General features: G+C 39.2%; 1 pseudogene; it reads left to right on the top strand.

The window, feature by feature from the left end:
• The first annotated feature begins 23,082 nt into the window (after positions 1 to 23,082).
• LOC101594079 lies at positions 23,083 to 24,942 on the top strand (annotated as a pseudogene).
• The last annotated feature ends 2,884 nt before the right edge of the window (positions 24,943 to 27,826 follow it).

Raw genomic sequence — 27,826 nt, 5'->3', positions numbered from 1 at the left:
ATACTGGAAGCTTCTGTATAAAATTATTGAAACTGAACTTTCAGTATTCTGTTTTTAATTTCCACAAAACTATCTTTAATTCCTAGATTGATATTTCATCATGCACATAACCCTAGGAGAGATTAAAAGATGCAGTAGTACTTGACAACCTGAAAAATGGATAACCAGCTAACTGCCATACTGGGAGTTTAGAAAGGGAGAAATAGTTAATTAGTTAAAATTCGCACTTAGATGGGCTAGAGAGATGGCTTAGCCATTAAAGTACTTATCTGCGAAGCCTAAGGAAGCAGGTTCAATTCTCCAGGACACACATAAGCCAGCTGAACAAAGTGGCACATGCATCTGGGGTTTGTTTGCAGAGGCTGGAGGCCCTGGAACTCCCATTCTCTCTCTATCTGCCTCTCTCTCCTGCTTCTCTCTCTGTCTCTCTCTCTCTTAAATAAAATAAATAAATAAATACATGTTTAGAGTTAGCATTTAGAAAAAGGACTAGTTGCAGAGAAGGAAAATCAAGAACAAACAGAAAGCATTATAGGTCTTTTATTATATTTAACTCTAGGACAAATCTAAACAACTAGGAACAGGGAATCTGGGAAATGTAATTCTGCCTTATACACGTTCCTCCTTAATTCAATCATCACTTTCATTTTTATCCCAGTGTCTTTCTGATGGCTCTTTCAGAAGCAAAAAATAAGGATGATATAGGATTAAAGGAGGTATGCATACAGGTATATGGACAGGAATATTAATTTTATTTATTCTTTGATTTACTCAGGTTGAAATTTGATTCAATCTAATTAGATCATTTAGGAAATGAGATGTTTTTAAAAATAAATGTGACTAGAATAAATAGGTACTCACTTTTCTCACCACCTTATATACAGATATTATTTTATAAGGCAAACAAATCTCAGAACAAATTTGCAACCATTTTTAAATAAAATAGCTCCCTAATACTCGTGCAACTATTACACAGCTAGGAAAGTCTTATCTCTGCTAGATATACTGAGTGTTGCCTTGTGAGAAGCTTGCTTATACACAGATGTGCTAATATCTTATCAAGTGAGCCTTGCAGAAGAATCTTACATCTGATTTGTTTAGAAGTACATGAACATAGGATCAGTGAGACTCTGGGTCTTAATTATTTCACCAATTATATTAAACTGCTGAACTTTTTGAACTTTTATACTTCATTTAGTCAAGGTGCTGGTTTTCTGTCATGTCTTAACTATGCAGCTATTTTAAACAACTTGCGTTTTACCAACCATAATTTGTAAACACCCTGGGATGTACCTCAATGAATACACTTTAAGTGATAAGTAATCACTTTGAAAATGTTAGTTCCAGCCTGGGAGTGAAGCTTAGTGGTTAGACCACTCATATAGTATATGCAAGGATTAAGTACCAGCACCAGAAACAAAATGGACTAAGAAGGAAGATGATGAAAAAGAAGAGAAGATTCCTAGTTAAATAAATTTCAAATGGTAATAACCGTACACAGAGCATAAGTTAGGGTTTATAACTGCTAATTATACAACATTATTAAAGTAAATCAATACATAAGTACTGTATTTAGGAGTAAATAGTATAAATATAGCAATGTATAGTTGCACAAAATTTATGTTTAGAAAGACAGAAAGAATAGACCATTTTCAAACACCTTTCGCTACTAATCAAAATCCAACAATAGAGAGCATAAGGTTATGTTTGTGTGTGCAGTTGTAGTCACCTTCATGGTTACTGTCAGAAAACACCCAACCAAGAGCAGATTTTGAGAGGAAAGGGTTTATTTTGTCTTACAGACTTCAGGGGAAGCTCCTGATGGCAGGGAAACATGTTGGCATGAGCAGGACATCACATCGCCTCCTGGCCAACATCAGGTGGACAACAGCAGCATGAACACTGGCAAGGGGAAGCTGGCTATAACACTCATAAGACCACCCCTGGTAATATACTGCCTCCCTGAGGATCTAATTCCCAAATTGTCACCAGCTGGGGACCTAGCATTCAAAGTACATAAGTGTATAGGGGACACCACATGTGGTTAAGGGTACTTTGGAGAACTATACCAAGTTTGCTTTAATTTGTGGACCACATAGACTCCCTAAATTACTGTTTTGCTCTTAGTTTATCTGCTTCAAGCCTTCTAATGGCATCAGTCCCATTTCCTTAATTTGTCCATGTGATGTCAAATTGCCTCAAAAATAGATACACTAGTTTGACCAACCCTACATTTAGTGATATTGGAAATGACATTTTCCTGCTTTTACCATGAAATAAGAAGCTATATGTGGCTAGTACTATGATCTCTTGGGCTGCTTTGGTATCTTCCAGTGAAGCAGAGTTTATGCATGTCTGGGTCTTTATTTTCCTTCTTCCTTTCTGGAAATTTGTCCAGGGTCTTCTATATTGGAAGTCTACCTCCAAAACAAGTGAATAGATAGAAAGCATCTAGAGGTTATTTTAGAGTTAAATGGTACTATCGATAACATACAAAAAGGATCCTAAAAGAGCACCAGTGTGGGAGAAGAGTAGCTCAAGAGAGCAGTACCATCAATACAATACTTTCACAGTGTGGTGATTTGAATATGAATGTATGTCCCCGTAGTCTCATGGATGTTTGATTAAGATTTAGGCTTGCTTCTTGAGTCTCCAACAGGCAGAGCTCTTCTGGGAAAGAGGAATGTCACTGGGGGTAGACCTTGTAATCCAGTCCTAAGGTATGGGTCAGAGCAAAGGTGGAGCTCTGGATGTTTGTGGTTTCTGGCTGTTGGTTGTGTCACTCTGTTATGGATCTATGGAAGTGAGCCAGCCTCTTCAGCCATGATGGAGTTTTCTCTGGAATCTGTAGGCCTGAAATAAACCCTTTCCTCCCATAAGCTGCTTCTGGCTGAGTGTTTGTCCCAAGGATGAACAGGAAACTGGAACAGAAAATTGATACCAAGAAGTGAGGTTGTTACTGCAATAAATCTGACGATGTGGCTATTTTGGAATGTGTTTGCAGGAGGAATGTGGGAGGGCTAGTTTTATTTTATACTGTATTTTAAAAGTAATGAACTTGTGTGTTTGGCAGATGGTATAAAACAGAAAGATATGAGAGATGTTTGGTTTATCACAGAAAGCAAGTTTGAAGTTTACAGGCACAGAGACTGGTTTTAGGTTATTTGAGCTACAATTGTTAAGTTTATTACCACCATTAAGGGTGAGCCTACTGCTTTTCATTGAAACAATGGAAAAAATGTCTGATAGTGAAATCCACAGATAGAAGGCTCAAATGGGTAGAAATGCAATTTTTCTTACAAGGAAGAATTTTAAAGAAGTAACCTGGGTTCTGAAGAGATGACTCACCAGTTAAGGTACTTTCCTGCAAAGCCTAACAACTGGGGCTCACTTCCCCAATACCTACATAAAGCTAAATGCACAAAGTTATACATGTGTTTAGAGTTAATTTGCAATGGGTAGAGACTCTGATGCACCCATTCTTTCTCTCCTTCCCTTGCTCTGCTTCTTTCCTAAAAAATAAAAATAAAAATAAAGAAGTAAGCTGCTCTTCAAGGTCAAGGTTTATTCTCTCCTAGATTTACAAACTTGGCTATGTCACTTATTAGGTACTGGTTGTGGAAGCATGACAAATGCAGGCACACAGATCATGAAGTGCACACAGTTCCAGAAACCACTAAGACGTGGCAAAGTGAAGCAAGGTAGAAATCCTGTATGGCATCCCAATAAGGCTATTGTATGAAGATGAACTGGTTTAAGAAGCTGCTGCTGACATGCAGCATGTAAATCACAGTAGAAATTTGTATGTGGAGAACAAGTTAGGCCATTGTATAAAGCTATGAAGATGAACCATTTACAGTATAGACTGAAAGATGTTTAGGATACAGCTGGACTGTGGCACAGCTGCCATGGACAGCTGCTGTCTCGGGATAGAACTTTCCTTGGGCTGCTCAATACAGCTGGAGGGGCAAACTTCGAATCCAGAGACTTCTGTCACTGGTCATTGATGTTGGACTTGAACTGCCAAATTTTGATATTTAGATTATAGATTTTGCATTGGTCCACTCTCCTTGTTATGCCTTTGTGCAATGGACGTGTTTACCATGTGCCATTATGTGTTGGAAGTATGCAACTTTGTTTTAATTTTACAGGGCTCACAATTAAGAGACAGTCTTGAATTTCAGGTGGAACTTTTAACTTTTGAACAATGCTAATGTTGGTAAAGACTATAGGACTTTTAAAGTTGGAATGAGTGAAATTTTCATTGTGAAATGGTAATGAGTATATAGGGGCCAGGGGCAGAATGAGGTAGTTTGAATGTGAATGTATGTCCCCTCCCATAGCCTCAGGGATTTTTGATTAAGGTTGGGCTTGCTATTTAAGTCTCTAGCAGGCAGAGCCTTACTGGGGAAGAGGTGTGCCACTGTGTGAGGTGGGGGGTATTTTTGGAATCCAGCCCTAAATTGTATTCTAAGCCAAGCTGGAGCTCCAGCTGTTCATGGTTTCTGGCTGTCGTTTGTGTCTATTTGCTAGGGACCTATGGAAGTGAGCCAGCTTCTTAAGCCATGATGATGTTTCTCCTGGTATCTATAAGCCTGAGATAAACTTTTTCCTCTCCCAAACAGCTTCTGCTCAGATGTTTTAAAAGGTATTTGCAACACAATGACTAGAATTTGGTCACCTGAGATAGTATTTATTTTTCATATGTTCATCTTCCACATCTTCAATCAAGTAATATATACCTTAAAAGCATGCCCCAACATACCTCAAAAGGGGCCCAACTGAAACTAAGGACAACTGGCAAAATAAGCAAAGGTGATGTTTTCCTGTGAACCGAATATCAGCACAAAGGGGAAGGAGATCAACGCAGAGAAAAATCAACTCATACCAAATCAGAGAGCCAGAGCCTCAGAAGCCCCCAACACCTCAGCACTGAAGCAGACCAAAAATGAACCCAACATGTCTCAGGGAAATTTTGTGGAAGAGGGGGCTGAAAGAATGTCAGAGTCACATGTTGGGTCATGATTTGCAGAGACATTTATCATACCAATAACTGGGGGCTAACTCCACAATGCACGACCCATTTTCATTAACAAGGAGGGTCTAATGGAAGGGGGTAGATCACAGATGAGCCTAAATAATGGTACCAAACTGCCTGTATTTACTGAAAAGAAAACTAATAAATTAAATTTAAAAAAAAAAGAAAAAAAAGCATAGTTCTTTGTTTATTCCCCCACCTTTTTTTCCTTAGTATATACTTACAACAGCACTATCAAAATGGCTTGCTTATATTAGAAAATTTGTTTTTTACACATTTTAGAAATATGTCACTTTTTAATTTATTTATTTGGAAGCAGAGAGAGAGAGAAAAAGAAAGGAGAGACAGATATAGAAAGAATGGGTGCACCAGGGCATCTAGCCACTGCAAACTCCAGATGCATGCACCCCTTTGTGTATCTGGCTTAAATGGGTCCTTGGAAATCAAGCCTAGCCCCTTTGGTTTTACAGGCAAATGCATTAACTGCTAAGTCATCTCTCCAGCCCTAATATGTCATATTTTAAAAATAAATGTATTTAGATAAGATTTGGATACTTGTGATGCTATTTAAATTAAGTGGCAAAAAAGAAAAACATCAAAATGAGTAATAATTTAGAAATCCATCACTCATTAATGAGATTAGTGTAAAAAAGTTATTTCCTGTGGTCTAATGCAAAAATAAAATAAAGTTTAAAACCACTTAGCTATACAACACAGGAGTATTTATAACAATCAATACTGATGTGTTGATTGAAGTCTTGCAAATGTTCCAATAACCATACCTAGGCAAAATATAGCCTAAGAATTTATATAGTAAGCACTAAATACATTAACTAATAGAATTTTGTTAAATATTATTTTTTTAATTATTTTATTTTTTTGTTAAATTTTTTTTTTGTGTTTTTATTTGTTTTCTTTTCAGCAAATACAGGAAGTTTGGTATAATTGTTTAGGCCCTTCCATGATCTACCCCCTCCCATTGGACCCTCCTTGTTGATGTAAATGGGTCGTGCATTGTGGAGTTAGCCCACAGATCTTGGTATGATAAAGGTCTCTGCATATCATGACCCAATGTCCGCCCCTCTTCCGCAAAATTTCCCTGAGCCATGTTGGGTTCATTTCTGGTCTGCTTCAGTGCTGTGGTGTTGGTGGCCTCTGAGGCTCTGGCTCTCTGATTTGGTAGGAGTTGATATTACTTTGTGTTGGTCTCCTTCACCTTTGTGCTTGTATCCGGTTCATCAGGAAAACATCACCCTTGCTTGTTTCGCCAATTGTCTTAATTTCAGTCGGGCCCCTTTTGAGGTATGTTGATGCAGGACTTTCCTTAGGATCTGCATCTATCTGAAAAAGAGAAGCACATTCTCCAATGGAGAGTAAGTTAGCACCTGGAAAATTGAGATAACACTTACTTTTTTGATAGAGAGTTTGATAGGTGTATGCCCTCTTGTACCCCATGATTGATGGTAGCTTGATATTGGAGAGTGGGCTTATGTTTGGGTATGGTTGTGACTTGTTTCCCAGCTCCAGCTATGGGTCTCGTACCACTGAGGGGATCAGTTAGCCAAATCAAGAGCAGTTGGTTCCCCACCATGGCTGTGTGCCAGTATTGCACTTGTGTGGGCATCACACCAGGTTATTTGTTGCTAATTAGGTTAGACAATGAGTTGCTTGGACAGATATTGGTCATTTCCCCCAGTCATCCATGCAGCACCTTCTGGCACTAGACACGCTGATGTCTGGGGACTGACTCTCTCCTGGCTTCCAGCCATGCCATTCCATTTAACGTGTCAGCTGTGTATGGAGTCTTCAGCAATAGGGTCTTACCACTGGTCTTTGGTGGGCCATCAAGTACTCTGACAGAAGTCTGTCATTGTTTTGGAAACCTTGTAGGTTTCTCTGATCAAAAGCTCATTGTGGATAGTAGCCCCAAGCTGGTAGTGGGGGTTACAGGTCAGTGCCCACTAAGAAATTGAGGAAAAACATAACTAACATACAAGAGTTAGAGAGGGGGGGGGGAGACAGGAGGAGAGGGAGGGAGGGAAAATGTAGAAGATTTAGGTTAGTCTTGATCCTACCCTCTCCAGTGTCTTGTGGTTCAGGGGTTTTCTGTAAGAGTCTAGTGAAGATTCAGCCATTTGGTCTGCCATTTAGGAAGTAGAATTTTATGGTACCATTGCTGTTTGGGTTTAGATTAGTGTTTCCCACCACTTCTGTGCCCTCCCCTCCCTCCCCATCCATCCTATTGTCTAGTCCATGAGATGCTTGCTGGATATGTAAGGTATCTTGGGTAGATTCAGGTTAGGTGCTGTAGATAGGTGGGACAATGTGGTGATTATTTTTCTGTGATTGGGTAAGTTCACTGATAATGATCTGTTCCAATCTCAACCATTTTTCTTCAAATTTCATTGTGTCATTTTTTCTTACTGCTGTATAGAATTCCATTGTGCAGACATCCATTGTAATAATGATGGACATCTTGGTTGATTCCAGCTTTTAGCTATTACGAATTGAGCCACTACAAACATGGTTGAGCAAATCACTCTGGCCTGTGGTTTGAAGGTTTTAGGGTAGATGCCCAGTAAGGGTATAACTGGGTCTGTTGCTATCTCTATAGTCAGCTTTTTCAGGAGTCTCCATATTGCTTTCCAAAGGGGTTGTACCATCCTACATTCCCACCAACAGTGAATGAGTGTTCCTGCTTCTCCACATCCTCGCCAGCATTTATTTTCATTTGATTTTTTGATGTTGGCTATCCTTATTGGGGTAAGGTGGAATCTCATAGTTGTTTTATTTTGCATTTCTTTGATGATTAGGGATGATGAACATTTTATTAAGTGTGTGTCTGCCATTTGTATATCTTCCTCTGTGAACTGCCTGTTCAACTCTGCACCCCATTTTCTGAGTAGGGTATTTGTCTTCTTATTGTTTAGACTTTTGTGTTCTTTGTAGATTCTAGAGATTAGGCCTCTATCAGTGGGATAACCCACAAATATTTTCTCCCATTCTGTGGGTATTCTATTGGCTTTGCTTATTATATGCCTGCCTGTAAAGAAACTCTTCAGCTTCATGTGATCCCATTGGTTGAGTGACTGTTTAAGATCGCGAGCTACTGGGGTTTTGTTGAGGAAGTCTTTTTCCATTCCTATATCATGGAAAGTCCTTCCTAAATTTTCTTCCAGTACTATTTGAGTTTCTGGTCTTATGTTGAGGTCTTTGATCCATTTGCATTTGAGTGTAGTGCATGGTGAAATGTCTGGATCAAGTTTTAGTTTCCTGCATGTGGTTATCCAGTTTGTCCAGCACCATTTATTGAAGATGCTATCTTTTTTCCAGCCTATATTCTTCAGGCCTTTGTCGAATATCAAGTAGCTATAGTTGCTTGACCCAAAATCCTGGTCCTCAAGTCTATTCCATTGGTCTATACTCCTGTTTTTATGCCAGTACCATGCTGTTTTTATTACTATGGCTTTGTAGTATAGCTTTAGATCAGGTATGGTGATGCCACCAGAGGTATTTCTTTTGCTGAGGATATGTTTGGATATGTGAGGCCTTCTGTTTTTCCATATGAAATTTGAGATCATTTTTCTCTATCTCTGTGAAGAATACTGAAGATATTTTAATTGGAATGTGTTAAATCAATATGTTGCATTTTGTAGGTTTGTCATCTTCACAATGTTAATTCTGACTATCCAGGAGCATGGGAGGTCTTTACATCTGCTCAAGTCATCCTCAATTTCTTTTCTGAGAGTTTTTATATTTTCTTTGTATAGATCTTTTACTTCCTTGGTTAACGTTATTCCAAGGTATTTTATTTTTTTTGTTGCTATTGAAAATGGGGCTATATCCTTTATTTCTTTTTCTGTATCTTTGTCATTTGCATACAGAAATGCTACCAATTTTTGTGCATTGATTTTGTATCCTGCTACTTTGCTATAGGAGTTCACCACCTTCAGGTGTTTTGGGATGGAGTCTCTTGGGTCTCTTACATATACAATCATGTCCTCAGAGAATAGAGCTAACTTAACTTCTTCCTTTCCAAATTGTATCCCTTTTATTTCCTGCTCCTGTCTTATTGCTTAAGCAAGGACTTCCAGAACTATATTGAAAAGCAGAGGTGAGAGAGGACATCCCTGTCTTGTTCCTGATCTCAATGGGAATTCCTCCAGTCTCTCTCCATTAAGTATTATTTGGGCCTTTGGAGCTTTGTATATAGCCATTATTACGTTAAGATGTGAACGGCCATGCCGATTCTCTCCAATGTTTTGATATTGAAGTGATGTTATATCTTGTCAAAGGCCTTTAATGCATCTATTGAAATGATCATGTGGTTTTTATGTTTAACCTTGTTTATGTGGTGTATTACATTGACAGATTTCTGTATGTTGAACCACCCTTGTGTTCCTGGGATAAATCCCACTTGGTCAAGGTGGATAATGCTTTTGATGTGTTGTTGGATTCGGTTTACGAATATTTAGTTCAGGATCTTTGCATTTATGTTCATTAGGGAAATAGGCCAGTAGTTTTCTTTTCTTGTGGCATCTCTGCCTGGTTTTGGGATTAGGGTGATACTAGCTTCATAGAAGGAGTTGGGTAGCTTTCCCTGTTCTTCAATTGTGTTGCACAGTTTTAGAAAGATTGGTTTGAATTCTTCCATGAAGGTTTGATAAAATTCGGCTGGGAGGGCTGGAGAGATGGCTTAGTGGTTAAGTGCTTGCCTGTGAAGCCTAAGGACCCCAGTTCGAGGCTCGCTTCCCCAGGTCCCATGTTAGCCAGATGCACAAGGGGATGCACGCGTCTGGAGTTCGTTTGCACAGGCTGGAAGCCCTGGCACGCCCATTCTCTCTCTCTCCCTCTACCTGTCTTTCTCTCTGTGTCTGTCACTCTCAAATAAATAAATAAAAAATTAAAAAAAAATTTGGCTGGGATTCCATCTGGTCCTGGACTCTTCTTTTGGGGGAGGTTTTTTATTACTTTTTCAATCTCCATGAGTGTGATGTGTTCATTGAGGTGATTAATCTGCTCTGAGTTTAGCTTTGGTAGATGATATGCATCCAGGAATTTATCCATCTCCTCCACATTTTCCAGTTTTGTGGAGTAGAGGTTTTTGAAATAAGTCCTGATGATTCTCCCAATTTCACTTATGTCTGTTGTGATCTCTCCTTTTTCATTTTGAATTTTGTTAATTTGGATTCTCTCTTTTTTTGCTTGATCAGATTGGCCAGAGGTTTGTCAATCTTGTTTATTTTTTCAAAGAACCAGCTCTTTGTTTTGTCAATTCCCTTAATTGTTTCCTTGGTTTCCAATTGATTAATTTCTGCTCCGATTTTAATTATTTCTTTCCTTCTGGAGCTCTTTGGGTTGGATTTTTCTTGTTTTTCCAGTGCCTTTAGGTGGATGGTTACACTATTGATTTGGGATCTTTCTGTCTTTTTTATGAAGGCATTGAGTGCTATGAATTTTCCCCTGAGGACTGCCTTCATTGTGTCCCATAAGTTTTGGTATGATGTATTCTCATTGTCATTCAATTCCAGGAATTTTGCAATTTCATTTTTTATTTCATCCACTATTCATTTATTGTTTAAGAGTGTGCTATTCAGTTTCTAGTTGCCGTTGGGATTCTTGGTGGTTTTTTTGTTGTTGATTTCTAACAATATAGCATTGTGATCTGATATCATGCAGGGAATTATGTCGATTTTCCTAAATATGTGGAGGAAGTCTTTGAGACCCAGCATATGGTCTATTTTAGAGAATGTTCCATGGGCTGCTGAGAAGAATGTGTAGTCTGTAGATTTGGGATGGAAAGTTCTGTAGATGTCCATTAGGTCTAAGTGTTCTATGGTTTTGTTGAGCTCTCTTACTTCCCTGTTGAGTTTCTGTTTGGATGATCTGTCTATTACTGATAATGGTGTGTTGAAGTCCCCAGCTATGATGGTGTTGGTGGTTATTTCTGTTTTATTGTCAAGTAGGTTTTGTTTTATGAACTGTGGTGCCCCTGTGTTTGGTGTGTACAGATTTATGATTGTAATATCTTCTTGATGGATTGTTCCCTTTATAAGTAAGAAGTAGCCTCCTTTGTCTTTTTTGATTGTTTTTGGTTTGAAGTCAATTTTATCCGATATTAATATAGCTACACCTGCTTGTTTCTTATTCCCATTTGCTTGGAATATTTTTTTCCACCTTTTCACCCTGAGGAGGTTTCTGTCTTTAGTGGTAAGGTGGGTTTCTTGAAGGCAGCAGATTGAGGGGTCTAATTTTTTTTCCACCCTGTTAGCTTGTGTCTCTTGATGGGTGAATTAAGGCTATTAATATTTAGGGTGATGACTGTGAGATTTGAATTGATCCCTGCCATGTTGTGGTGGTAGAGGTGTGTTGGTGTTATCATGGAATTTGAATTTTTTGTGTCTATTCTGGTTTGGTTATTGTGATCTGCTTCTTGTAGGCATTTGTGTTTGGTTATTTGTTTCTTCTCTGTGGAGAATTTCCTGGAATACTTTCTGTAGGTTTGATTTTGTGTTCATATAATTGTAAAGCTGAGTTTTGTCATGGAAAGTTTTTCTTTCACCATCTATCATGAGGGAGACTTTTTCCGGGTAGAGTAGTTTGGGTTGGAAGCCATAGTTTCTTAGAGTTTGGAGAGTTTCATTCCAGGCCCTTCTATTTTCAGGGTTTCCACTGAGAAGTCTGAAGTAATTCTGATGGGGTTCCCTTTGAAAGTGGTGTGCTGTTTTTCCCTAGCTGCTTTTTGGATTTTCTCTTTGCTGTCAATGTTTAGAGTCTTAATGATAATATGTCTTGGGGAGTTTCTCCTTTGGTCCAGTCTGTTTGGAGTTCTCTTGGCTTCTTGTATCTTGATGGGCCTTTCTTTTAAGAGACGGGGGAGTTTTCTTCAATTATTGTGTTAAGTAAGTTCTCCATGCCTTTGGTCTGAAATTCTTCTCCTTCTGGTATTCCAATGATTCTGATATTAGGACTTTTAAGTGTATCTCACAATTCCCTCATGTTCTGTTCACAGGAACTTTTTAACTTACTGAAATTTTTGAACTCTCGAACTGTGTCTTCCATCCTGTCTTACAGATCAGAGTTTCTATCCTCCACTTTGCTGACTCTATTCTTGAGAGCCTCTATCGAGTTTTTGACTTGTTCAATTAAGTTTGCATTTTCTACTACTTTCCTATGTATCACTTCCATCACTCTGTCCAGCTCTCTTTTCACCTCATTTTCTGATTTTCTTGATGATTCTTGGAAATCATCCATGCATTTCTTTATGTTTTCATTTAGTGTGGCCAGCTGATTTTTAAGGTCCTCTTTTTTTTCACTCTCCCTCAACTCTCTTAGCTCTCTTTGAATTCCTTCCAGTGTCTTATCATATTGCTCTAGCTTAGTGATGGTAGCATCCACATGATTATCTGTCCTTTGTAGCTTTCCTGCAAGTTCTAGTAGTAGGTTGGTCAGGGTTGCATTGCTCATAACTCCCACTTGATGTTCTGATCCTAAACACTCTTCTATGTTTATGTTTGATGTGATCCTTGTTGAACTGGGTGATCTGTCTGGATTTTCTTGCATTTTATTTTTCATGTTGTTTCTTTTGCACTGTGGTCTACCCATGTCAGTGTATGGGCCGATAGGTGGGTGGAGCAGCCTGGGCTCTAGCTCAGTGAGAATCCAAGGCAGCCTGGGGCAGTTGCCAAGCAGCCTAGGTTTTTGCTCTCTCTTGCCTAAGCCACCTATCTACTGCCTGACAGGGGGACCAAAGTTGCCTGAATACTCACCCAGTAATGCACCTAAGCTGCCTGCCTTCGAGCTTGAAAGGGGACTGAGGTAGCAAGCCCTGAAGCTGCCCAAACTCTGGCTGGGAACACTGGGACCTGCAAACAGTCTGAGTTCTCCCACCTCAGCGGAGTGGGGGATGGGTGGCAATGGACAGGTAGGGGATGGCACCTGAGCTGGCGCTAGTGACTCAGTGTGGGTTTGTGTGCCCCTTGCTATGGGACTGGGCCTGCTGCACGTGCCATTGTAGTGCAGAGGCAGTTGATGAGGGCACAAGATCAGGACACAGCAGAGGCTGGCCAGCAGGCAAGCAATCGGAGCACAGCAGCAGGGGTTCTGGCAGCCTCCTAATCACAGCAGAGGTGGCCCCCACGGGTGTGCGAACCGAGCACAGCATGGTGGGCCAGTGTGCGAGATCAGAGCACAAGGGCGGAGGTCCCCACGTGGTCAGTGCAGTGGGCTGGTGGGTACGCAATGGGAGCACAGCCACTTGGATGACGGGGTGCAGCGGCTCTAAGGGGGGGTAGACTACCCACCCGAGACGGGATCTGTGATTCCCTGTTTTTTCCCACTCTATGCCCTCCCACTGGCAAGAAGGCCCTGATGACCCTTAATTTCTTGCCTTTCTTTCCCCAGTATCTGCAGCACAGCTAGGCGGTTGCCATCTTGGCCAGAAGTCGCCCTGTTAAATATTATTTTAATGATTTGTTATTATTATTTTATTTATTAAAAAACAGAGAGAAGAGAGACAGAGAGAAAATGGGCATGCGAGGACCCCCAGCCACTGCACATGAACTACAGAAGCATGTGCCACTTTGTGAATCTGGCTTTACATGGGTACTGGGAATTGAACCCAGGTTGTTAGGCTTTGTAGCCAAGCACCTTAACTGCTGAGCCAATTCTCTAGCTCAGATTATTTTTATCTAAAGCATATCCTGATTCAATGATATGTAGTTCATATTAACTTTCTATCCTCATCCATTTTCATTAGATGTCTTGATAATTGCAAAAGTTTATTGAACACATGAGTCATCCTTTCTTCCAAGACTCCATTTACTTAGGCAAGTAATAATTTTCAATATTCAGGTCCTCATTTTTGATCTGATTATTTTTCTATTACAAATATTTTACTGAAATTCCTGACTTGGTGGCTACATAATGTTGGCACTGTGGTCTTTGTGATGTAGATTAAGTTTAACAGGCATTTCCTCCTTCTGCATTAATGTCTGGAATTCTAAATACATGATTAATTCACTGAGAGATTCACAATGTAAGCGTGTATCACAAAACAACTTACTCTAATTGTTCACCTTACTAAAACTACAAAGCATTTTATAAAACTTGCTCATTATAGAATCATAGCTACTGTACATTTTGACAGGGTGAATCTTGAAAGCAATTTCTCATGTTACAGTGTAAAAGATTTATAGTTTATAAAAATTAGGACTCCTTGAGCATGGCACAGATACTTATTCTAAAATGGTACCATGAGGATGAATCATTTTTCATGTATAACTATGTAGTTGAAAGAACTGAGGGCTCATGAACATATCGCAGATCCTTTTGATTACTCAAAAACTATTGTGCTGTATTAGATCACCTTTGCCAACCATCACGTAAGTTATGCAAAGATCCATTAAAGAATTTATTGCCATGTCAGAACATTTTATATTGGAGAATTCCTACACATGGATGGTTTAATATAAATTGTAGGGCAAGTCCAGGGCTTGAGGCCTGTCCATATGGCCAACTATATTGCTCAGATAAGCCACTCAACCACCTTGAGCTTAATTCCTCAGCTGTTTGGCCTAACATTCTTTTCTCTCTCCCTCCTTCTCTCTCTCTGTACATTTGTGTGTGTGTATGTATGTGTGTGTATGTGTATACATACACATATACATACATACAAATATATATATATATATATACATACATATATATACACATACACATATACATACATACAAATATATATATATACAGATTTGTGTACATACATATACATGCATACAAATATATATATATATGTATATGTATATATATGTATGTGTATGTGTGTATATACATACATATATATCTCCAGATTCATTAAACATAGGTTCTGAGGTTGCTTTATAACTATACCAAATCTACATTGCACATTCACTTCTTCTATCCCAGTTAGTAATCAAACTATTCTGGCATACGCATTTACTTTATGGAAACCTGACAGTTGTCAGTTATTCATGGTATGCTCATGAATTATAGGGAATATTTCAAGACAGAAGGTTTAGTAAGAAAAGTAAATGTGTATTAGGTATGTCTCAAACAGAGGACCAGGATAGTAAATGAATAAGTGGATGATCATTGGAACCAGACTTTTTCTCTTAGTTAGCTATGTGATCATGGTCTCGTCATTTAATACTTTATATCTAATTTTCTTTATTGAGAAGTAATCATTGGTTTAGTTACTTTTTTAATGTGGTGACCATGATGCCTGACTGAAACCACTTAAAGGAAGAAAGACATTTTGGCTCACTATTTCATGGAGTTTCAGACCATCATGATGGGGAAAGCATGGTGATTTCCTCAGTTTCCACAGCAGGGGAGTGTGGCACAGGCTGAGCACATCACTGGAGACTCAGAGCAGATATTGAACAGAAATGTCCAAGAATAATACATTTTTAAGAACCATGCACGCATCATCTCCTATAAGTGCTGCAGCTTCCCCCAAAATAGTGCCACCAAGTAAGAAAGAAGATTCAAAATACATGTTTGTGGGGGTACATTTCAGATTCATAGCATAACTGTGACAATACTGATGTGAACTTTTATGCAGACACAAGAAACACAGATAAAATTTTCATAGGCTTGGTAAGACCTGTCATATAGCAATAGGCTATGAGCTATACAACAGGCTTTCCCTGCCCATAAAACCAGTTATTTGTATTTCTAAGGTTTAATTTCATATTTCATTTTTCTATAACATTTCAATAACACTTTTCACAGAAAAACTCATGAGGATTTTCCTTTCATATCATAGTAAGATTTGTTTATTTTGTTCCAATTCAAAATGATCCAGAGATTTTTCAATTTCAACTTTTGAATTATCTGGTCCTTCTATTCCTTCCTGCTATAACTTTTTGGCTTTGTGACAATGACCCACTATTATTAGCTACAATAAAAGTGGGCAGAAGGGAGAAAAGAGAGAAACATAAATTTCAACCCATCTGTATCTATCCCTACTGAACCATTCAGTTATAAATTTAAACTCATCATCATTCAGTAAGTTTTGCAATTATCTATGAGTGCAATACTTTTATATTCTTCTTATCCTTAAAGTATAAGAGGGAATAGAAATTTCATATTTCATCAATTTTTCCCACACAGTGGCATAAAACCTAGGCATCTACAATATAGACCTGCCCTTGAGATATTCTGAAACTTTTCATTATGTGAATCTGAGAGAAACTACTCCATGTCTATCCATACAGCAGAATAAAATTTCAGACTCTGGGGACTTTAAGTAGAAGTCATGCTCTTGAAAGGAAAGCCTTCATAATGCTTTTTCAGATCCATTTACTTCTAAGGGCTCTACAGATAAGCACACTGGAGGTCCTTGAGAAGGCCATGGTTATTTCAGTGATTTTAGTCCTTTGTGAGCAAGCTATTAATTACCTTCCTTTTCGTGGGAACATTTTGCAAAGCTGGAGCTCCCTCAGTAATGTCTGCTCTTCTGTTCTACCAACGCCTTCCAGTGCACAATCAGCACAGGCCCTGTCAGGTTTTACATTATAAATTCCAGTTTTCAGCAGTTTATAAATCATCTATAAATACTCACTTGCAGTAGGAAAAGATTTGACAGGATTTCCACAGTAATCACATAAGGAATTATGGAACAGAAATTGTATCTTACAGTTGACATGTCAGAGGAGAGACAAAAAGAAAGGAACCATATGGATGGAACAAACAACTGGTGGAAATTCACACCTTTTAAACTTTATTTTAACAATACATAGTAACTACTCATGATCTTATCAGAATCAAAGCAAATTAAAAATATTTATTGGAGAAAAAGATCAAAATAATTGAGAAGGTATCCATCTCTGGATATATTATTCAATCCATCTGTGTTTGGGGAGGCACACTGTTTATCTCAGTGGTAAGAAACCATAGGTATGCTAAAGAGGGGATTCTTTGGTTGTGGATTGGTTGTTACTTAATTTTCTCAACATATCTTGGCAAGACATGATGGCAAATACAAAAAGAAGTGCAAATGTACACTGGAAGTAAAAAGAACAAGGAAAATGTTGAGCTTGTAGGAACAGAAATGAAGGGAAAATCTTAGGTACCATCAGCATGGTTCCTTGGTCACCAAGTACGTGCTTTGTTTTCTGATAACATCCTGATGCTGTCATTAGGGTTTTGGAGTTTAGAAGTAGGCTAAAACAGCTCTTTAAATAAATTTCTTTTGAAGAATAAGAAGAAACAGGAGAAAGAGAACAACAAACAAATCAGGCAGCTTTGTGTCATTGCTGACTTGGATGGAAAGGAAGACTTTTCAGGCAGCGAACTCTGTTTTCCTTAATTAAATGACCAGAAGGGAGAAGAGAAGAAAGGCAAGCTATGTTCAAAGAAACTCAGATAAAGCAGTGTGCTTCAAAAGGCAAGATTTTTTTTTCCAATGTGAAAGAGACATATAATAGAAGGCAAGGATTTCTGAATGGATTAAAACTGAAATGTTATGAAATAACATTAAAATAAAAGCAGACTTTTTGCATTTGCATGTGTGTAGCATGAGAATGTGCTGTGTGTGTGTGTGTGTGTGTGTGTGTGTGTGTGTGTGTGTGTGTGTATAATCACATGTATGTGGAAGCCAGGGGTTGATACTGATCAACCTTTGCCACATTTACCAAGACAAAGTTTTTCAACTGAACATATTCAGCTAGTCTAGCTGGCCAGCTTGTCCCAGGATCCCCTGTCTCTGCCTCCAAAGCCCTGAGATTACAGGAAGCCTGCCAAACTTGCCCAGCATTTACATGGATTCTGGGAATCCAAACTCAGGTCCTCATACTTGTGCACCAAATACTTTACAACCAACAGAGCCATCTCTTCAGTCCCCCCAAACAGACTTTTAAAATGAATATAAAATAGTTTAGCATCTTAGCATCTTACAATCTAATCTTCAGAATACTGAAGCCTACTTGAATACTGAAGCCTACTTGTTTCAGAAGGAGAATGTGGGGGGGGGGTATGTGCTTGTATGTTCTTTTTTAATGTTTTCTTCTAAGGAATATATATATATATATATATATATATATATATATATATATATATATATATAATTTTTTTCTCTGAAGAAGTCTACCATGGAGATTATAGACAAATGAATATGACTGATAAAGGTAAAATTGCAGTGCTGTTTCCAGATACTGACACAAGTAAGAGAACTCACGCTTGTCTTTTGACATCTAAGAAAGAAGTTATCACATTTTAATATTCAGTTTATTGAAAGAAACAAGGTCAAAACATGAGCCTGAACAAACACGATTGCATTCAAGTTCTGTAGGTGTGGTTATGTCAAGGTGATGTAGAATTAGGTGGACCGCTTTGAGACACATTGATAATGTATAAAGCACCCTTGAGCCATGAGTAGATGTGATCCCATAAGGAGTCTGAGTGGTTTGAAAAGTGGCCAAGTGGAGAGATGTAAGCAAAGGAACATTGGGACATAAGCATGATAGCACAAAAAGTAATTCCCATTCTGAGGATTGCTTTTATATTTTCTTGATGGTATCTTCCTTCTCCTAGCTATGACCAATAATGTTCACAATCCAGGATAAAATTTGGTTAGCCTATGATGGCCTTCAAAGCCCAACTTCAACCTACCCTCTTAAGAACTATGATTAGTCTAATGGTTCATTTTTAGGCTCAGGCTCTAAAAACAGATTCTAGATTCAATTCTAAGCCTGATACTTGGTAGTAATATTACCACAGGCAAGTTACCTAACCTTAGTCTCTTTATCTGTAAGTGTGGATTAGATGTTGATTCTAATATCAACATGCCTTAATATGATGATTAAGTAAGAAAGTTTATGTAAAAATTTTGACTCAATGGCTGACATGTATGGTGTGTTTATGTAGTATTAGCCACTATTATTTCATGTCTGTATGGTTTATTTATATGTGACTCCATAAACTAGATTTTCATTTCCTGGAGGGAATGATTACTCATTTTCAAGGTGAGTTTAAAATTACATCTTGGAGAAGCCTTTCCTGGTCTTCCTAATTGAAGGAAGATTCTTTTATCTCTGTTCATTTTTGTACTTTTCCATTCTTCCTCTATTCCTTTCTTAAAATACACTTCACTGAAGGTATCTGCTTTCATATCTGCATTTACTACCAGGCTAACAGCCATTACACATAAACTTCATTCTTCTCAATGTCCACTAAGGTAACTGAAATGAGGCTTGGTCTATATCAGGTGTCTTTCTGATTTGGAGGCATATTGGGAAGTTCAGAGAGGCCAGTGTGACAGCACTCTAGAGACTAATGTGTGCCTATAGCTTTTCAATACCAATCCTAGAGATTATTTACCTGAAAAAAATCTATAAGATAGAAGCATTATGCATGTGTTTAAGGACATTACAAAACAGTTTGACATATAAAATTATAAAGTGTCAAAAATAAGTAGGCAATGAATTTTCACAAGTAAATATTGGTTCACGTGGTAGGGTTAAATATATCCTGGGTAGATAAGACCACTGTGATTTTAAAATCATCAAAAAAAAAATCAAAGGACAAGAAATCTCAGCTTGAAGCCTAAGGTAAAACACACACTGAAGGATGGATGGAGGAAGTTAATACCCGGAATTCATCAGTGTACCTATAGGCAATATAAAATGAATAGCAAATCGGAAACATGTACTCAGGAGCCAGCCTTGTTTTCTTTGAGTCTAACATGCTTAGTAATGTGATGAGTCTTCCAGATATAGAAGGTGTCTCCAGGTCGCTAGAGGATAGAGTGAAGATGAATGGAATTACCAGTCTTCAGCTGAAAGTGTTGGTTTAGATCAGACAAGAACAAGCCATTTTCAGTAGAAAGAGTATCAGAGGATTAGATTCCCTGCCCTGGAAATCTTTCAAAACAAGAGCTTTTCTCATGTGTGTATGGTAGTGGAGATGCCATTTTGACAGCAGCACAATAGAGGCTAGGTTAGAAAGAACTACAGTCTTTCTTATCTTCAGAACCTGTAATTCAAATGCCATGCTTTTATTCTAAGAGAGATAGCAAATAGTATTGACTTTCTAATCTTTTAAATGCCACCTAAGTGTGCATCTTGACAAACTTCTGACATCAAGAGTTCTATTTTGTCTACAATGCAAAAGGAAAATGCTACCCAGACACCCTCCATAGATTATCTTTTGATTTATTTACCCATGAAGGCCATTAGTTATATCTGAAACTAGAAACTTCTGTTATACATGTTTAGAGATAATGCAAATTCCACTGACTTTTAAAACTTACATGAGCTAAAGCTTCCTTAAAGTAGTGTTTGGATTCTTTCAAGCAATAAATAAAACATCTCATTGAAAACACCCATTCATATCCAATGTGGACATAATAGCTATCAAAGGTATTAAATTTCTATGCTTTGGAACTCATGTTGTACTTGTTCATAATATAGACCTTTAAGGATTAGTATTTATAGACTAAGAAAAAAATGTGCTTAGCAGTAAATCCTTTTGTATCTGAACCCAGAAACGCTGACCCCAGAGCTTATGCCAATGCCTGCTAGCCCCCACTGCCACTGAAATACAGCACAGTTGCCTTTAAGATGCAGCCCTTAGTGTTATGGCAGACATGTGTGGAAGTCTTTGAGAACTGACTAGGGGATGTGAGTAATGCTTCATGAAGCCTGTGGCCTCTACAGCAACTAGAAACTGTCATGTAAAGAGGTCTGAAGGTGGAGTTATAAGTGAGCACTGAATCATCCTAGGTAAAAAGAAATCAATCTACAGAGACAAATGAGAAATAATGATAAGTTTTTTTCTGGGAAGCCACAGATATTTTTGTAAGACATTACATTAACACTGCAATGGGTGAGGAGTATGAGAGTGCCTATATTTAGCTATCATATAGAGGTGGTGATTGTGAATGGGACAAGGATTTTTTAATTCATTTCCTCATTCACACTAGGCACATTTCAATATGTAATAGCCACATGTGACTAGTGGCTACTGTATTAGACAGTGCAGATTATTCAAAATTTCTGTCATTTTAATCAGAAAGTGCTACTACTCCTCACAGTATATGAATCTCTCTCTTACAGTTGAATCTCCAGTATTAAGAATAGAACATGGGCTGGAGAGATGGCTTAGCGGTTAAGTGCTTGCCTGTGAAGCCTAAGGACCCCGGTTCAAGGCTCGGTTCCCCAGGTCCCACGTTAGCCAGATGCACAAGGGGGCGCATGCATCTGGAGTTCGTTTGCAGTGGCTGGAAGCCCTGGCGCGCCCATTCTCTCTCTCTCCCTCTATCTGTCTTTCCCTCTATGTCTGTCGTTCTCAAATAAATACATTAAAAAAATGAACAAAAACAAAATTTAAGAATAGGACATGGGCCATTGCACATGGTCATTAAATATTTAATAAATAAATGAAAAAATACTGGGTTATTATGTGAGCCATCCATTATTACCATTCACATAGGTAGACCACAACTTTTGATGCATCTTCAGAATTTTCCTAAAATGCATGCTATACTGCAAATCCCTTTATTGCACTGTGATTTCTAAACTGTAACACAAATACTTTTGGATGCTGTGGTAGTTTGAATGCATATCTTCCATAGACTTGGGTGTTAAATTTAAACTTTTAACTTGGGTCTCTAGCTACCTGGCTACAGGAGATGTTACTGGGGCCAGATCCTGGGGTTCAGCACAGAGGTGTTTTAGGGCAGATCTGAATTCCAGCCCAGCAGTGTAAGAAAGCAGGTTGGGCTGTGGGGGTCTTGCTTGCTGCTAGTTGGTGCTTGCTGCTCTTTCTGGTGTTTGCTCGTTGGTGGTGGTTGCTCTCTCTACTTGGGTCTGTGAAAGGGGCCAGCTTCTTCTGCCATGTCGAAACTTCTCCCGGACCTATAAGCATGAAATAACTCCCTTCCTCCCATAAAAGTATGCTTGCTTGTATGTTCATCACAGCATCATGGAACTATCTATCACAGATGTTGATTAATGCTCTCATCTCATCAGAGTAGCTTTCAACATCATTCCCACCAACAATTTCTTATGTCAGTGTGCATGGTTAAAGCCGACATTGGCAGAAGATTTCCTCCCATGCTCCAGGCCTTTAAATGCCTTTTTATATCCAGTTACATTGGTTGAGCCACTGAGGTTAATCTTATCCACCCATGCCTCTACGTTCTTCAGTAATTGTTCTTCCACTCTGTATACTATTTCAACTTGCATATCAATATACATGCTTCATCTATTTGAAACAGTTTCCTGAATGCCAATGACCTCCAAAAATACCTTCTCCTGGAAGCTTGGGCAGCTTCCTCATGAATCAGCTCAAGGAGATGTGAACAAAGACCCTTATTCCACAGGCATACTGAGCACACATGGGGCTCCTTCTGCTTTTGATTCCGTTTGTTGAATGCACTCTCTATCTGTGGTTCAACTTAAATGCATTTTTTTTCACATAAGCTATTTTATTTTTCAACACCTGGAATATTGAATGGTCCAGTATCAATAGTTTTGGCAACAGTGCAACTTTTAGTAAGGGACGTTATCCACATCTGTTTTAGTGATGTGTGGAGAAGGAGCATCTTTATTCTTCTGGTAACAAAGAAAGAACATCATTTTGTTTGCTCTAGTCATAGTTACTGAGTGCTCACTATGTGTGAAACTCTAAAGAGAATAGGAAGATGGGTGTAATACAAGATGTGACTCCCACTCTCTGGGAACATAAGAAGGATGTTCCCCACTCCACTGCACTTCATCTGAAAAACAGTAAATGTAATCTGATAGGCTTATGGGGTAGTGTTGGAGTACTCCAGGAACATTCATCCTTCTTGCATAGGGACACTCTCCATCCCCAAGGAAGTGACACTTGAGAACTAAAGGTCTTATGAGAATCCATTGAGAAAGCAAAGAACAGTGAGGGAAGAAAACGTTCCTGAGGAAGCAAGAGATGAGAAGTTTAGTGAAATAGAGGGATCGGGGGAAATGACGCAGTTACAAGTCCCTTGCGTGTGGTGGGAGCGATGAGAGGACTGAGATGGTGGCAGCAGCGGTGTGAAGATGGAGTTTCCCAGAGGAAAAGATAACTACCCAACAATAACTGGGCACTCACACCCCTTTCCTGACAGGGGCTGAGACATTCCATACACCAAGCTTGGGAGATGAGGAATTTGAAATCCCACCCATCTTTTTGGATTCTGATCCCTCACTGGCTGTCTCCGATGTGGTTGGCCACTTTGATGACCTGGAAGATCCTACTTCTTCACAGGATGGCAGTTTTTCAGCCCAATATGGGGTGCAGACATTGGACATGCCTTTGAACATGACCCATGTCTTGATGGAGCAGGGCAGGGGACTCCTGAGTGGGGGCTTGACCATGGACTTGGACCATTCTATAGGAACTCAGTATGGTGCCAACCCACCTGTTACAATTGATATTCCAATGACAGACATGACATCTGGCTTGATGGGGCATAGCCAGTTGACTACCATTGATCAGTCAGAACTGAGTTCTCAACTTGGTTTGAGTTTAGGAGGTGGTACCATCTTGCCACCTGCCCAGTCACCTGAGTATCACCTTTCAACTACCCCTTCACCTGCTAGTTCACTTCATTAGGATGGTGTTCAGGATTTCTGGAGGCAACTTCCAAGCCAGAAGACAGTAGTGGTGGAAGCAGGGGAAAAGCAGAAGGCCCCAAAGAAGAGAAAAAAGAAAGATCCTAATGAACCTCAGAAACCAGTTTTTGCATATGCTTTATTCTTCCATGATGCACAGGCTGCCATCAAGGGACAGAATCCTAATGCCACCTTTGGAAAAGTTTCAAAGACTGTGGCTTCAGTATGGGACAGTCTTGGAGAAGAGCAAAAGCAGGTGCATAAGAGGAAAACTGAAGCTGCCAAGAAAGAATATCTCAAGGCTCTAGCTGCTTATAAAGACAACCAGGAATGCCAGACTACTGTTGAAACAGTAGAATTGGATCTGGTACTACCATCACAGACTCCTTATCCACCACCTGTAGCTACTGGTGAGCCAGCATCTCCAGAACTAGCCTCAACAGAGTCCCTTGCTTTTTCCCCTTGCATCATTGTTAACTCTACTCTTTCATCCCATATGGCAAACCAAGCATCTTCTTGTGCTGGGGGTCAACCTAATATTACCAAGTTGATTATTACCAAACAGATGCTACCCTCTTCTATTACCATGTCTCAAGGAGGGATGGATGCTGTTATCCCAGCCACAGCGGTGACTTCCCGTGGTCTTCAACTAGGCCAAATGAGTACAGCTACTATCCAGCCCAGCCAGCAAGCCCAGATTGTCACTCGGTCAGTGTTGCAGGCAGCTGCAGCAGCTGCTGCTTCTATGCAACTGCCTCCATCCTGACTACAGCGCCCTCCATTACAACAGATGCCCCAGCCTCTAACTCAACAGCAGGTTACTGTTCTGCAACAGCCTCCACCATTTCAGGCCATGCAACAACCTCCACCTCAGAAAGTTCAAATAAATTTTCAGCAACAGCCACACCCTCTGCAAAGCAAGATTGTGCCTCCACCCACCCTGAAAATGCAGACAACCTTGGTCGCTCCAGTTGCAGAAGACAGTCCTGAGTGGCCTATGAGTAACAGCCCTGAGGCCCATACTGTAGAGGCAACTTCTCCTGAGACAGTCTGTGAAATGATCACAGATATAGTTTCTGAGGTTGAATCTCCTTCTCAAATGGATGTTGAATTGGTGAGTGGGTCCCCTGTGACACTCTCACCCCAACCTCGATGTGTGAGGTCTGGTTGTGAGAACCCTCCAGTTGTGAGCAAAGACTGGGACAATGAATACTCAGCAATGAATGTGCTGTTAAGCATTGTGGGGCTGTGTTCTTGGCCTATGTAGCCTCTAGAAATCCAAACACCATGGTATTTGTGAAATAGACTTCCTTCTTCTCCAAGACACTGAAGATTTGTCTGCTGAAAACATGTCCGAGAGCCTGTTTGTCAAACACAAGCTGGGCTTCTAATAGTGCCTGAACACGACCTGTGGTAGTCATGCTCCCCCTCCCTCTTCCTTCAGTGGAGGGCCAGGATACGTGAAGCAGGGACAGAGTGTGCTGTATTTGGAATTGCTTTTTACTTTCAACTTCAAGCAAAATTACCAGGATAGTAGCAAATGAAAGGGTGAATAGAACGGACAAGTTAACCATAGGAATGATAGGGGTGGTGATGGTGGAAGGGGTGGGGTCTGAGAAACTTGATGTAATTGTTACAGGATTTGCCTAAAATATGATTAAAATGATGGGAGCGTAAAAAAAAAAAAAAGGAAATAGAGGGATCAGAATGACAAAATCAGATTGTGAACAGACTTGTAGGCAATTTAACGGATGCAGACTATCCTCAGGCAGCTGGATGCAAATCTATTTCAAACAGAATAGTGGCACCATGATGTGGTTGTGTGAAATGTGTCAGCCTAATTTAAATATACCAGTTAGAAAATATCTTATTACTCCAAATATCTCCTAAGAATTTCACTAGCTTTGATATTGGTGGCCATCCTTCCAGTGGTTCTGAATATATACATATTACTCCAGAACCAGCTGTTAACAATCTGCACCCTTTTCTTGCCCTAAGAAAAAATTTTCATGGGTATTTACTTAAGTAGATGAATGTCCCCATCTACAGAGAAATTCCTATAGGCTATTTAAGTATCAGTGCCAATCATTTCTCTGCCATCTCAGTAGAACCCTAAGTGGATTTTATAATCCAACCTACTCTGCCTTCCTCCCCTTAATTAAACTTCCAATCATGGCTCATTCATAGCACAATACCAAAATCAAATGATTTTTACTCTGCCTTTATGCTGACTTACATGTAAAAATTGTTATTTGGGCATGGTTCTAACATTACAGGTGCCACCTGCATACTAAGCCCCAAAACCTTGGGAGATTCTTTTCGTGTCATGTGCACTGGACAATGGGTGCTGACATTTCAGGTTGTCCTGTAGTTAACCTTCACTAAGAAGGTATATTATCAATAGATAGTCTTGAATGAAGGTGACACCCAAAGTATGTTAATTTAAAGAAATATATTTAATGAGAAAATTTTAATTTTAAAATAACACATGTCACCTTGACCTGCCTTAGTAACTCAGGGTTTAGAGCACTGGCTCCTTCATTGCAAGGGATGTATTGATGCATGTGCAGCCAAGGTAGACATTCAGAGCTCTCTACAAATTATAGAACTGGCCATATTTCACCTTTTTCAAGGTGGAAAAACAGCTATCTTTTTTAAAAAATTGTTAATTTTGTACATGATCATGATTCATTCCTATTACCTTCTCTTTCCCCAAATTCAATTAAGTACTTTCATTCCATTTTTACTATAAAGTTGTATGTGTGTGTGTGTGTGTGTGTGTGTGTGTGTGTGTGTGTGTGAAAGAGAGCGAGAGAGTTCAACCAGGGTTGCTTTCATGAGTATGGGTTGGTAGATATTACCCAAAACATGAACTGCCAACTTAACAATGGTTACAACAGTGAAGAAAGGTTGCTTCCTCTCTAAGCAACTGTTAACTACCAATGGCTGCTTAGGGATGGAAGAGTTTCAGGAGCTTACCCTCCCCACTCACTCCCCTGTCCCCCACTACAGTATAGAATATTGACAAGTTCAAACTTGTGCAGGTCTTGTGCAGACAATGTCAGATGCTATATGTTCATGAGGGCAGTAGCTGTATTAAGTCCAGAACACAGCATTCTATTTCATATCACTCCTTCTCATCCTCTGACTCTTACATTCTTTCCATCCTCTTTTCTGTAATGTTCACTTTTCCTCTGGGTAGGGGGTGTTATAGATAGATACAGGTGCCCATTTTATCAACAGAGAGAGTACAACTAAGAAAGTAAAAACATGAATCCACGCTGAGCGTGGTGGTGCACACCTTTAATCCCAGCACTCAGAAGGCAGAGGTAGGAGGATCGCCATGAGTTTGAGGCCACCCTGAGACTACATATTGAGTTCCAGGTCAGCCTGGGCTAGAGTGAAACCCTACCTCAAAGAGCCCCCCCCCAAAAAAAAAACCCTAATAAATAAAAATAAAATATGAGTCCACAGTCATTGAACTTGGAAATCACAGAGCTGAGATTCAAATCCAGAGTGAACAGGTTTACAGCCCATATCTCCATATGGACAACGGGCGAAATAAGCAAGGGTGATGTTTTCCTGTGAACTGGATACCAGCACAAAGGGGAAGGAGATCAATGCAGAGAAAAATCAACTCCTACCAAATCAGAGAGCCAGAGCCTCAGAGGCCCCCAACACCTCAGCACTGAAGCAGACCAAAAATGAACCCAACATGGCTCAGGGAAATCTTGCGGAAGAGGGGGCAGAAAGAATGTCAGAGTTACATGTTGGGTCATGATTTTCAGAGACATTTATCATACTAATAACTGGGGGCTAACTCCACAATGCACGACCCATTTTCAATAACAAGAATTATCTTATGCCCCACTTAACATATGTTAAAAAGGTAAACTATTATAGACAATTGACAATTATCATGCAGATATATGTATGTAATTCTTAAAATGATAAGAAAATTGCCAAATGGGTAACATATGGAAATCCAATTTTCATCTATATTCATTATAAATCTAGTATTTATCTGTATCTATGGATCATTAGCACAGGAAATATTAGCGAGTTAATGAAAAAATACTATGTCATCTTAAAGAATAAAAATTATCTTGGAATATATAAACATGGATATTAATCTTTTTGGATTAGAAAATGATTTTCTTTTCTCTTTTTTTGGTCATGGAATTTCAGA

The sequence above is a fragment of the Jaculus jaculus genome, chromosome 2 (assembly GCF_020740685.1).
Source record: "Jaculus jaculus isolate mJacJac1 chromosome 2, mJacJac1.mat.Y.cur, whole genome shotgun sequence".
NCBI lineage: Eukaryota > Metazoa > Chordata > Mammalia > Rodentia > Dipodidae > Jaculus > Jaculus jaculus.
This window is presented reverse-complemented; position numbering and strand designations above follow the sequence as displayed.